This window comes from Heterodontus francisci, chromosome 39, assembly GCF_036365525.1.
Source record: "Heterodontus francisci isolate sHetFra1 chromosome 39, sHetFra1.hap1, whole genome shotgun sequence".
In the NCBI taxonomy this organism is placed as follows: Eukaryota; Metazoa; Chordata; class Chondrichthyes; order Heterodontiformes; family Heterodontidae; genus Heterodontus; species Heterodontus francisci.
Genome location: NC_090409.1, coordinates 11,342,639 through 11,359,478, shown reverse-complemented (window position 1 = coordinate 11,359,478; position 16,840 = coordinate 11,342,639).

Here is a 16,840-nt window from a genome sequence, read left to right as displayed (position 1 = left end):
TGACACCAAGTAACAAAGACATACAATTGCACCAAGTTACAAAGACACACACTTACACCAAGTAACAAAGACAGACACTGATACCCAGTAACACAGACAGACACTTTCACCAAGTAACAAAGACGTACACTGACACCCAGTAACACAAACAAACACACATTGACACCCAGTAACACAGAGAAACACTAATAAACAGTAGCACAGACATACACTGACACCAAGTCACAAAGACATACACTGAAACCCAGTAACAAAGACATACACTGACACCAAGTCACAAAGACATACACTGATACCCAGGAACACAGACACACACTGACACCCAGTAACAAAGACATACACTGATACCAAGTCGCAAAGACATACACTGATACCCAGTAACACAGACACACACTGACACCCAGTAACAAAGACATACACTGATACCAAGTCACAAAGACAGACACTGATACCCAGGAACACAGACACACACTTACACCAAGTAACACAGACACACACTTACACCAAGTAACAAAGACATACACTTACACCAAGTAACACAGACATACACTGACACCCAGTAACACAGACACACACTTACACCAAGTAACACAGACATACACTTACACCAAGTAACAAAGACATACACTTACACCAAGTAACACAGACATACACTGACACCCATTAACACAGACACACACTTACACCAAGTAACACAGACATACACTGATACCCAGTAACACAGACACAGACTGACACCAACTAACACAGACATGCACTGACACCAAGTAACAAAGAAATACACTTACACCAAGTAACACAGACATACACTGATGCCCAGTAACACAGACACACACGTGCACCAAGTAACAAAGACAGACACTGAAAGCCAGTAACACAGACACACACTTACACCAAGTAACAAAGACATACACTGACACCCAGTAACACAGACACACACTTACACCAAGTAACAAAGACATACACTGACACCCAGTAACAAAGACATACACTGACACCCAGTAACACAGACACACACGGACAACAAGTAACAAAGACACACACTTGCACCAAGTAACACAAACACACACTGACACCCAGTAACACAGACACACACTTGCACCAAGCAACACAGACATACACTGACACCAAGTAACAAAGACATACACTGATACCCAGTAACACAGACACACACTTACACCAAGTAACACAGACATACACTGACACCAAGTCACAAAGACATACACTGATACCCAGGAACACAGGCACACACTTACCCCAAGTAACACAGTCACACACTTAAACCAAGTAACAAAGACATACACTGACACCAAGTAACACAGACATACACTGACACCAAGTAACAAAGACATACAATTACACCACGTAACAAAGACACACACTTACACCAAGTAACACAGATATACACTGACACCAAGCAACAAAGACATACACTGATACCCAGTAACACAGACACACACTTACACCAACTAACACAGACATGCACTGACACCAAGTAACAAAGACAGACACTGATACCCAGGAACACAGACACACACTGACACCAGTAACACAGACACATACTTACACCAAGTAACAAAGACATACACTTACACCAAGTAACACAGACATACACTGACACCAAGTAACAAAGACATACAATTACACCAAGTCACAAAGACATACACTGATACCCAGGAACACAGACACACACTGACACCCAGTAACAAAGACATACACTGATACCTAGTCACAAATACAGACACTGATACCCAAGAACATAGACACACACTTACACCAAGTAACACAGACATACACTGACTCCAAGTAACAAAGACATACACTGATACCCAGTAACACAGACACAGACTTACACCAACTAACACAGACATACACTGACACCAAGTAACAAAGACATACAATTACACCAAGTAACAAAGACACACACTTACACCAAGTAATACAGATATACACTGACACCAAGTAACACAGACATACACTGACACCCAGTAACACAGACACACACTTACACGAAGTTACACAGACATACACTGATACCCAGGAACACAGACACACACTTACACCAAGTAACACAGACACACACTTAAACCAAGTCACAAAGACACACACTGACACCAAGTAAAACAGACATACACTGACACCAAGTAACAAAGACATACAATTACACCAAGTAACAATGACACACACTTAACCATGTAACACAGATATACACTGACACCAAGTAACAAAGACATGCACTGACACCCAGTAACACAGACACACACTTACACCAAGTAACACAGACATACACTGATACCAAGTAACAAAGACACACACTTACACCAAGTAACACAAACACACACTGACACCCAGTAACACAGACACACACTTACACCAAGCAACACAGACATACACTGACACCAAGTAACAAAGACATACACTGATACCCAGTAACACAGACACAGACTGACACCAACTAACACAGACATGCACTGACATCAAGTAACAAAGAAATACACTTACACCAAGTAACACAGACATACACTGATACCCAGTAACACAGACACACACTTGCACCAAGTAACAAAGACAGACACTGAAAGCCAGTAACACAGACACACACTTACACCAAGTAACAAAGACATACACTGACACCCAGTAACACAGACACACACTTACACCAAGTAACAAAGACATACACTGACACCCAGTAACAAAGACATACACTGACACCCAGTAACACAGACACACACGGACAACAAGTAACAAAGACACACACTTGCACCAAGTAACACAAACACACACTGACACCCAGTAACACAGACACACACTTGCACCAAGCAACACAGACATACACTGACACCAAGTAACAAAGACATACACTGATACCCAGTAACACAGACACACACTTACACCAAGTAACACAGACATACACTGACACCAAGTCACAAAGACATACACTGATACCCAGGAACACAGGCACACACTTACCCCAAGTAACACAGTCACACACTTAAACCAAGTAACAAAGACATACACTGACACCAAGTAACACAGACATACACTGACACCAAGTAACAAAGACATACAATTACACCACGTAACAAAGACACACACTTACACCAAGTAACACAGATATACACTGACACCAAGCAACAAAGACATACACTGATACCCAGTAACACAGACACACACTTACACCAAGTAACACAGACATACACTGACACCAAGTCACAAAGACATACACTGATACCCAGGAACACGGACACACACTTACACCAAGTAATACAGACACACACTTAAACCAAGTAACAAAGACATACACTGACACCAAGTAACACAGACATACACTGACACAAAGTAACAAAGACATTCAATTACACCAAGTAACAAAGACACACACTTACACCAAGTAACACAGATATACACTGACACCAAGTAACACAGACATGCACTGACACCAAGTAACTAAGACATACACTGATACCCAGTAACACAGACACACACTTACACCAAGTAACACAGACATGCACTGACACCAAGTAACAAAGACATACACTGATACCCTGGAACACAGACACACAGTTACACCAAGTAACACAGACACACACTTACACCAAGTAACAAAGACATACACTTACACCAAGTAACACAGACATACGCTGACACCAAGTAACAAAGACATACAATTACACCAAGTTACAAAGACACACACTTACATCAAGTAACAAAGACAGACACTGATACCCAGTAACACAGACACACAAATACACCAAGTAACAAAGACATACACTGACACCCAGTAACACAAACAAACACACACTGACACCCAGTAACACAGAGAAACACTAATAAACAGTAACACAGACATACACTGACACCAAGTCACAAAGACATACACTGAAACCCAGTAACAAAGACAGACACTGACACCAAGTCACAAAGACATACACTGATACCCAGGAACACAGACACACACTGACACCCAGTAACAAAGACATGCACTGATACCAAGTCACAAAGACATACACTGATACCCAGTAACACAGACACACACTGACACCCAGTAACAAAGACATACACTGATACCAAGTCACAAAGACAGACACTGATACCCAGGAACACAGACACACACTGACACCAGTAACACAGACACATACTTACACCAAGTAACAAAGTCATACACTTACACCAAGTAACACAGACATACACTGACACCAAGTAACAAAGACATACAATTACACCAAGTCACAAAGACATACACTGATACCCAGGAACACAGACACACACTGACACCCAGTAACAAAGACATACACTGATACCTAGTCACAAATACAGACACTGATACCCAAGAACATAGACACACACTTACACCAAGTAACACAGACATACACTGACTCCAAGTAACAAAGACATACACTGATACCCAGTAACACAGACACAGACTTACACCAACTAACACAGACATACACGGACACCAAGAAACAAAGAATTACACTTACACCAAGTAACACAGACATACACTGATACCCAGTAACACAGACACACACTTGCACCAAGTAACAAAGACAGACACTGACACCCAGTAACACAGACACACACTTACACCAAGTAACAAAGACATACACTGACACCCAGTAACACAGACACACACTTACACCAAGTAACAAATACATACACTGACACCCAGTAACAAAGACATACACTGATACCCAGTAACACAGACACACACGGACACCAAGTAACAAAGACACACACTTACACCAATTAACACAAACACACACTGACACCCAGTAACACAGACACACACTTGCACCAAGCAACACAGACATACACTGACACCAAGTAACAAAGACATACACTGATACCCAGTAACACAGACACACACTTACACCAAGTAACACAGACATACACTCACACCAAGTCACAGAGACATACACTGATACCCAGGAACACAGGCACACACTTACCCCAAGTAACACAGTCACACACTTAAACCAAGTAACAAAGACATTCAATTACACCAAGTAACAAAGACACACACTTACACCAAGTAACACAGATATACACTGACACCAAGTAACCAAGACATGCACTGACACCCAGTAACACAGACACAGACGGACACCAAGTAACACAGACATGCACTGACACCAAGTAACTAAGACATACACTGATACCCAGTAACACAGACACACACTTACACCAACTTACACAAACATGCACTGACACCAAGTAACATAGACAGACACTGATACCCAGGAACACAGACACACACTTACACCAAGTAACACAAACACATACTTACACCAAGTAACAAAGACATACACTTACACCAAGTAACACAGACATACACTGACACCAAGTAACAAAGACATACAATTACACCAAGTCACAAAGACATACACTGATACCCAGGAACACAGACACACACTGACACCCAGTAACAAAGACATACACTGATACCAAGTCACAAAGACATACACTGATACCCAGTAACACAGACACACACTGACACCCAGTAACAAGGACATACACTGATACCAAGTCACAAAGACAGACACTGATACCCAGGAACACAGACACACACTTACACCAAGTAACACAGAAACACACTTACACCAAGTAACAAAGACATACACTTACACCAACTAACACAGACATGCACTGACACCCAGTAACAAAGACACACACTTACACCAAGTAACACAGACATACACTGACACCAAGTCACAAAGAAACACACTGACACCAAGTAACACAGACATACACTGACACCAAGTAACAAAGACATACAATTACACCAAGTAACAAAGACACACACTTACACCATGTAATACAGATATACACTGACACCAAGTAACAAAGACATGCACTGACACCCAGTAACAAAGATACACACTTACACCAAGTAACACAGACATACACTTACACCAAGTAACAAAGACATACACTGATACCCAGTAAAACAGACACAGACTTACACCAACTAACACAGACATGCAAGGACACCAATTAACAAAGAAATACACTGACACCAAGTAACACAGACATACACTGATACCCAGGAAAACAGACACACACTTACACCAAGTAACAAAGACACACACTTACACCAAGTAACAAAGACATACACTTACAAAAAGTAACACAGACATACACTGACACCCAGTAACACAGACACACACTTACACCAAGTAACAAAGACATACACTGACACCCAGTAACAAAGACATACACTGACACCCAGTAACACAGACACACACGGACACCAAGTAACAAAGACACACACTTACACCAAGTAACACAAACACACACAGACATCCAGTAACACAGGCACACACTTGCACCAAGCAACACAGACATACACTGACACCAAGTAACAAAGACATACACTGATACCCAGTAACACAGACACACACTTACACCAAGTAACACAGACATACACTGACACCAAGTCACAAAGACATACACTGATACCCAGGAACACAGACACACACTTACACCAAGTAACACAGGCACACACTTAAACCAAGTAACAAAGACATACACTGACACCAAGTAACACATGCATACACTTACACCAAGTAACAAAGACAAACAATTACACCAAGTAACAAAGACACACACTTACACCAAGTAACACAGATATACACTGACACCAAGTAACAAAGACATGCACTGACACCCAGTAACACAGACACAGACGGACACCAAGTAACACAGACACACACTTACACCAAGTAACAAAGACATACACTTACACCAAGTAACACAGACATACACTGACACCAAGTAACAAAGACATACAATTACATCAAGTTACAAAGACACACACTTACACCAAGTAACAAAGACAGACACTGATACCCAGTAACACAGACACACACTTACACCAAGTAACAAAGACATACACTTACACCAAGTAACACAGACATACACTGACACCAAGTAACAAAGACATACAATTACACCAAGTTACAAAGACACACACTTACACCAAGTAACAAAGACAGACACTGATACCCAAGAACACAGACACACACTTACACCAAGTAACACAGACATACACTGACACCAAGTAACAAAGACATACACTGATACCCAGTAACACAGACACAGACTTACACCAACTAACACAGACCTACACGGACACCTAGAAACAAAGAAATACACTGACACCAAGTAACACAGACATACACTGATACCCGGTAACACAGACACACACTTGCACCAAGTAACAAAGACAGACACTGACACCCAGTAACACAGACACACACTTACACCAAGTAACAAAGACATACACTGACACCCAGTAACACAGACACACACTTACACCAAGTAACAAAGACATACACTGACACCCAGTAACAAAGACATACACTGACACCCAGTAACACAGACACACACGGACACCACGTAACAAAGACACACACTTACACCAAGTAACACAAACACACACTGACACCCAGTAACACAGACACACACTTGCACCAAGCAACACAGACATACACTGACACCAAGTAACAAAGACATACACTGATACCCAGTAACACAGACACACACTTACACCAAATAACACAGACATACACTCACACCAAGTCACAGAGACATACACTGATACCCAGGAACACAGGCACACACTTACCCCAAGTAACACAGTCACACACTTAAACCAAGTAACAAAGACATTCAATTACACCAAGTAACAAAGACACACACTTACACCAAGTAACACAGATATACACTGACACCAAGTAACAAAGACATGCACTGACACCCAGTAACACAGACACAGACGGACACCAAGTAACACAGACATGCACTGACACCAAGTAACTAAGACATACACAGATACCCAGTAACACAGACACACACTTACACCAACTAACACAAACATGCACTGACACCCAGTAACAAAGACAGACACTGATACCCAGGAACACAGACACACACTTACACCAAGTAACACAAACACATACTTACACCAAGTAACAAAGACATACACTTACACCAAGTAACACAGACATACACTGACACCAAGTAACAAAGACATACAATTACACCAAGTCACAAAGACATACACTGATACCCAGGAACACAGACACACACTGACACCCAGTAACAAAGACACACACTGATACCAAGTCACAAAGACATACACTGATACCCAGTAACACAGACACACACTGACACCCAGTAACAAAGACATACACTGATACCAAGTCACAAAGACAGACACAGATACCCAGGAACACAGACACACACTTACACCAAGTAACACAGAAACACACTTACACCAAGTAACAAAGACATACAATTACACCAAGTTACAAAGACACACACTTACACCAAGTAATAAAGACAGACACTGATACCCAGTAACACAGACACACACTTACACCAAGCAACAAAGACATACACTTACACCAAGTAACACAGACATGCACGGACACCAAGTAACAAAGAAATACACTTACACCAAGTAACACAGACATACACTGATACCCAGGAACACAGACACACACTTACACCAAGTAACAAAGACACACACTTACACCAAGTAACAAAGACATACACTTACAAAAAGTAACACAGACATACACTGACACCCAGTAACACAGACACACACTTACACCAAGTAACAAAGACATACACTGACACCCAGTAACAAAGACATACACTGACACCCAGTAACACAGACACACACGGACACCAAGTAACAAAGACACACACTTACACCAAGTAACACAAACACACACTGACATCCAGTAACAAAGACACACACTTACACCAAGCAACACAGACATACACTGACACCAAGTAACAAAGACATACACTGATACCCAGTAACACAGACACACACTTACACCAAGTAACACAGACATACACTGACACCAAGTCACAAAGACATACACTGATACCCAGGAACACAGACACACACTTACACCAAGTAACACAGGCACACACTTACACCAAGTAACACAGAAAAACACTGACACCAAGTAACAAAGACATGCACTGACACCCAGTAACACAGACACAGACGGACACCAAGTAACACAGCCACACACTTACACCAAGTAACAAAGACATACACTTACACCAAGTAACACAGACATACACTGACACCAAGTAACAAAGACATACAATTACACCAAGTTACAAAGACACACACTTACACCAAGTAACAAAGACAGACACTGATACCCAGTAACACAGACACACACTTACACCAAGTAACAAAGACATAAACTTACACCAAGTAACACAGACATACACTGACACCAAGTAACAAAGACATACAATTACACCAAGTTACAAAGACACACACTTACACCAAGTAACAAAGACAGACACTGATACCCAAGAACACAGACACACACTTACACCAAGTAACACAGACATACACTGACACCAAGTAACAAAGACATACACTGATACCCAGTAACACAGACACAGACTTACTCCAACTAACACAGACATACACGGACACCAAGAAACAAAGAAATACACTTACACCAAGTAACACAGACATACACTGATGCCCAGTAACACATACACACACTTGCACCAAGTAACAAAGACAGACACTGACACCCAGTAACACAGACACACACTTACACCAAGTAACAAAGACATACAATGACACCCAGTAACACAGACACACACTTACACCAAGTAACAAAGACATACACTGACACCCAGTAACAAAGACATACACTGACACCCAGTAACACAGACACACACGGACACCAAGTAACAAAGACACACACTTACACCAAGTAACACAAACACACACTGACACCCAGTAACACAGACACACACTTGCACCAAGCAACACAGACATACACTGACACCAAGTAACAAAGAGATACACTGATACCCAGTAACACAGACACACACTTACACCAAGTAACAGAGACATACACTCACACCAAGTCACAGAGACATACACTGATACCCAGGAACACAGGCACACACTTACCCCAAGTAACACAGTCACACACTTAAACCAAGTAACAAAGACATTCAATTACACCAAGTAACCAAGACACACACTTACACCAAGTAACACAGACATGCACTGACACCAAGTAACTAAGACATACACTGATACCCAGTAACACAGACACACACTTACACCAACTAACACAAACATGCACTGACACCAAGTAACAAAGACAGACACTGAGACCCAGGAACACAGACACACACTTACACCAAGTAACACAAACACATACTTACACCAAGTAACAAAGACATACACTTACACCAAGTAACACAGACATACAATTACACCAAGTCACAAAGACATACACTGATACCCAGGAACACAGACACACACTGACACCCAGTAACAAAGACATACACTGATACCAAGTCACAAAGACATACACTGATACCCAGTAACACAGACACACACTGACACCCAGTAACAAAGACATACACTGATACCAAGTCACAAAGACAGACACTGATACCCAGGAACACAGACACACACTTACACCAAGTAACACAGAAACACACTTACACCAAGTAACAAAGACATACAATTACACCAAGTTACAAAGACACACACTTACACCAAGTAACAAAGACAGACACTGATACCCAGTAACACAGACACACACTTAGACCAAGTAACAAAGACATACACTTACACCAAGTAACACAGACATACACTGACACCAAGTAACAAAGACATACAATTACACCAAGTTACAAAGACACACACTTACACCAAGTAACAAAGAAAGACACTGATACCCAAGAACACAGACACACACTTACACCAAGTAACACAGACATACACTGACACCAAGTAACAAAGACATACACTGATACCCAGTAACACAGACACAGACTTACACCAACTAACACAGACATACACGGACACCAAGAAACAAAGAAATACACTTACACCAAGTAACACAGACATACACTGATACCCAGTAACACAGACACACACTTGCACCAAGTAACAAAGACAGACAATGACACCCAGTAACACAGACACACACTTACACCAAGTAACAAAGACATACACTGACACCCAGTAACACAGACACACACTTACACCAAGTAACAAAGACATACACTGACACCCAGTAACAAAGACATACACTGACACCCAGTAACACAGACAGACACGGACACCAAGTAACAAAGACACACACTTACACCAAGTAACACAAACACACACTGACACCCAGTAACACAGACACACACTTGCACCAAGCAACACAGACATACACTGACACCAAGTAACAAAGACATACACTGATACCCAGTAACACAGACACACACTTACACCAAGAAACACAGACATACACTCACACCAAGTCACAGAGATATACACTGATACCCAGGAACACAGGCACGCACTTACCCCAAGTAACACATTCACACACTTAAACCAAGTAACAAAGACATTCAATTACACCAAGTAACAAAGACACACACTTACACCAAGTAACATAGAAACACACTTACACCAAGTAACAAAGACATACACTTACACCAACTAACACAGACATACACTGACACCCAGTTACACAGACACATACTTACACCAAGTAACACAGACATACACTGACACCAAGTCACAAAGACACACACTGACACCAAGTAACACAGACATACACTGACACCAAGTAACAAAGACATACAATTACACCAAGTAACAAAGACACACACTTACACCATGTAACACAGATATACACTGACACCAAGTAACAAAGACATGCACTGACACCCAGGAACACAGACACACACTTACACCAAGTAACACAGACATACACTGACACCAAGTAACAAAGACATACACTGATACCCAGTAAAACAGACACAGACTTACACCAACTAACACAGACATGCACGGACACCAAGTAACAAAGAAATAAACTTACACCAAGTAACACAGACATACACTGATACCCAGGAACACAGACACACACACACTGACACCCAGTATCACAGAGAAACACTAATAAACAGTAACACAGACATACACTGACACCAAGTCACAAAGACATACACTGAAACCCAGTAACAAAGACATACACTGACACCAAGTCACAAAGACATACACTGATACCCAGGAAATCAGACACACTCTGACACCCAGTAACAAAGACATACACTGATACCAAGTCACAAAGACATACACTGATACCCAGTAACACAGACACACACTGACACCCAGTAACAAAGACATACACTGATACCAAGTCACAAAGACAGACACTGATACCCAGGTACACAGACACACACTTACATCAAGTAACACAGACATACACTGATACCAAGTCACAAAGACATACACTGATACCCAGTAACACAGACACACTCTGACACCCAGTAACAAAGACATACACTGATACCAAGTCACCAAGACATACACTGATACCCAGTAACACAGACACACTCTGACACACAGTAACAAAGACATACACTGATACCAAGTCACAAAGACATACACTGATACCCAGTAACACAGACACACACTTACACCAAGTAACACAGACATACAATGACACCAAGTAACAAAGACATACACTGATACCCAGTAACACAGACGCACACTTAAACCAAGTAACAAAGACATACACTTACACCAAGTAACAAAGAGACACAATGACACCCAGTAACAAAGACATACACTGACACCAAGTCACAAAGACATACACTGATACCCAGTAACACAGACACACACTTACACCAAGTAACACAGACATACACTGACACCCAGTATCACAGACACACACTTACACCAAGTAACAAAGACATACACTGACACCCAGTATCAAAGACATACACTGACACCCAGTAACACAGACACACACAGATACCAAGTAACAAAGACATACACTGATACCCAGGAAAACAGACACACACTTACAGCAAGTAACACAGACACACACTTACACCAAGTAACAAAGACATACACTTGCACCAAGTAACACAGACATACACTGACACCCAGTAACACAGACACACACTTACACCCAGTAACACAGACATACACTGACACCAAGTCACAAAGACACACACTGACACCAAGTAACACAGACATACACTGACACCAAGTAACAAAGACATACAATTACACCAAGTAACAAAGACACACACTTACACCATGTAACACAGATATACACTGACACCAAGTAACAAAGACATGCACTGACACCCAGTAACACAGACACACACTTACACCAAGTAACACAGACATACACTGATACCAAGTAACAAAGACATACACTGATACCCAGTAACACAGACACAGACTTACACCAGCTAACACAGACAAAGACGGACACCAAGTAACAAAGAAATACACTTACACCAAGTAACACAGACATACACTGATACCCAGTAACACAGACACACACTTGCACCAAGTAACAAAGCCAGACACTGACACCCAGTAACACAGACGCACACTTACACCAAGTAACAAAGACATACACTGATACCCAGTAACACAGACACACACTTACACCAAGTAACACAAACACACACTGACACCCAGTAACACAGACACACACTTACACCAAGCAACACAGACATACACTGACACCAGGTAACAAAGACATACACTGATATCCAGTAACACAGACACACACTTACACCAAGTAACACAGACATACACTGACACCAAGTAACAAAGACATACACTGACACCCAGTAACACAGACACACACGGACACCAAGTAACAAAGACACACACTTACACCAAGTAACACAAACACACACTGACACCCAGTAACACAGACACACACTTACACCAAGCAACACAGACATACACTGACACCAAGTAACAAAGACGTACACTGATATCCAGTAACACAGACACACACTTACACCAAGTAACACAGACATACACTGACACCAAGTAACAAAGACATACACTGATATCCAGGAACACAGACACACACTTACACCAAGTAACAAAGACACACACTTAAACCAAGTAACAAAGACATACACTGACACCAAGTAACACAGACATACACTGACACCAAGTAACAAAGACATACAATTACACCAAGTAACAAAGACACACACTTACACCAAGTAACACTGATATACACTGACACCAAGTAACAGAGACATGCACTGACACCCAGTAACACAGATGCAGACGGACACCAAGTAACACAGACATGCACTGACACCAAGTAACTAAGACATACACTGATACCCAGTAACACAGACACACACTTACACCAAGTAACACAGACACACACTGACACCAAGTAACAAAGACATACACTTACACCAAGTAACACAGACATACAATTACACCAAGTTACAAAGACACACACTTACACCAAGTAACAAAGACAGACACTGATACCCAGTAACACAGACACACACTTCCACCAAGTAACAAAGACGTACACTGACACCCAGTAACACAAACAAACACACACTGACACCCAGTAACACAGAGAAACACTAATAAACAGTAGCACAGACATACACTGACACCAAGTCACAAAGACATACAATGAAACCCAGTAACAAAGACATACACTGACACCAAGTCACAAAGACATACACTGATACCCAGGAACACAGACACACACTGACACCCAGTAACAAAGACATACACTGATACTAAGTCACAAAGACATACACTGATACCCAGTAACACAGACACAGACTTACACCAGCTAACACAGACAAAGACGGACACCAAGTAACAAAGAAATACACTTACACCAAGTAACACAGACATACACTGATACCCAGTAACACAGACACACACTTGCACCAAGTAACAAAGCCAGACACTGATACCCAGTAACACAGACACACACTTCCACCAAGTAACAAAGACGTACACTGACACCCAGTAACACAAACAAACACACACTGACACCCAGTATCACAGAGAAACACTAATAAACAGTAACACAGACATACACTGACACCAAGTCACAAAGACATACACTGAAACCCAGTAACAAAGACATACACTGACACCAAGTCACAAAGACATACACTGATACCCAGGAAATCAGACACACTCTGACACCCAGTAACAAAGACATACACTGATACCAAGTCACAAAGACATACACTGATACCCAGTAACACAGACACACACTGACACCCAGTAACAAAGACATACACTGATACCAAGTCACAAAGACAGACACTGATACCCAGGTACACAGACACACACTTACATCAAGTAACACAGACATACACTGATACCAAGTCACAAAGACATACACTGATACCCAGTAACACAGACACACTCTGACACCCAGTAACAAAGACATACACTGATACCAAGTCACCAAGACATACACTGATACCCAGTAACACAGACACACTCTGACACACAGTAACAAAGACATACACTGATACCAAGTCACAAAGACATACACTGATACCCAGTAACACAGACACACACTTACACCAAGTAACACAGACATACAATGACACCAAGTAACAAAGACATACACTGATACCCAGTAACACAGACGCACACTTAAACCAAGTAACAAAGACATACACTGACACCAAGTAACAAAGAGACACAATGACACCCAGTAACAAAGACATACACTGACACCAAGTCACAAAGACATACACTGATACCCAGTAACACAGACACACACTTACACCAAGTAACACAGACATACACTGACACCCAGTATCACAGACACACACTTACACCAAGTAACAAAGACATACACTGACACCCAGTATCAAAGACATACACTGACACCCAGTAACACAGACACACACAGATACCAAGTAACAAAGACATACACTGATACCCAGGAACACAGACACACACTTACAGCAAGTAACACAGACACACACTTACACCAAGTAACAAAGACATACACTTGCACCAAGTAACACAGACATACACTGACACCCAGTAACACAGACACACACTTACACCCAGTAACACAGACATACACTGACACCAAGTCACAAAGACACACACTGACACCAAGTAACACAGACATACACTGACACCAAGTAACAAAGACATACAATTACACCAAGTAACAAAGACACACACTTACACCATGTAACACAGATATACACTGACACCAAGTAACAAAGACATGCACTGACACCCAGTAACACAGACACACACTTACACCAAGTAACACAGACATACACTGATACCAAGTAACAAAGACATACACTGATACCCAGTAACACAGACACAGACTTACACCAGCTAACACAGACAAAGACGGACACCAAGTAACAAAGAAATACACTTACACCAAGTAACACAGACATACACTGATACCCAGTAACACAGACACACACTTGCACCAAGTAACAAAGCCAGACACTGACACCCAGTAACACAGACGCACACTTACACCAAGTAACAAAGACATACACTGATACCCAGTAACACAGACACACACTTACACCAAGTAACACAAACACACACTGACACCCAGTAACACAGACACACACTTACACCAAGCAACACAGACATACACTGACACCAGGTAACAAAGACATACACTGATATCCAGTAACACAGACACACACTTACACCAAGTAACACAGACATACACTGACACCAAGTAACAAAGACATACACTGACACCCAGTAACACAGACACACACGGACACCAAGTAACAAAGACACACACTTACACCAAGTAACACAAACACACACTGACACCCAGTAACACAGACACACACTTACACCAAGCAACACAGACATACACTGACACCAAGTAACAAAGACGTACACTGATATCCAGTAACACAGACACACACTTACACCAAGTAACACAGACATACACTGACACCAAGTAACAAAGACATACACTGATATCCAGGAACACAGACACACACT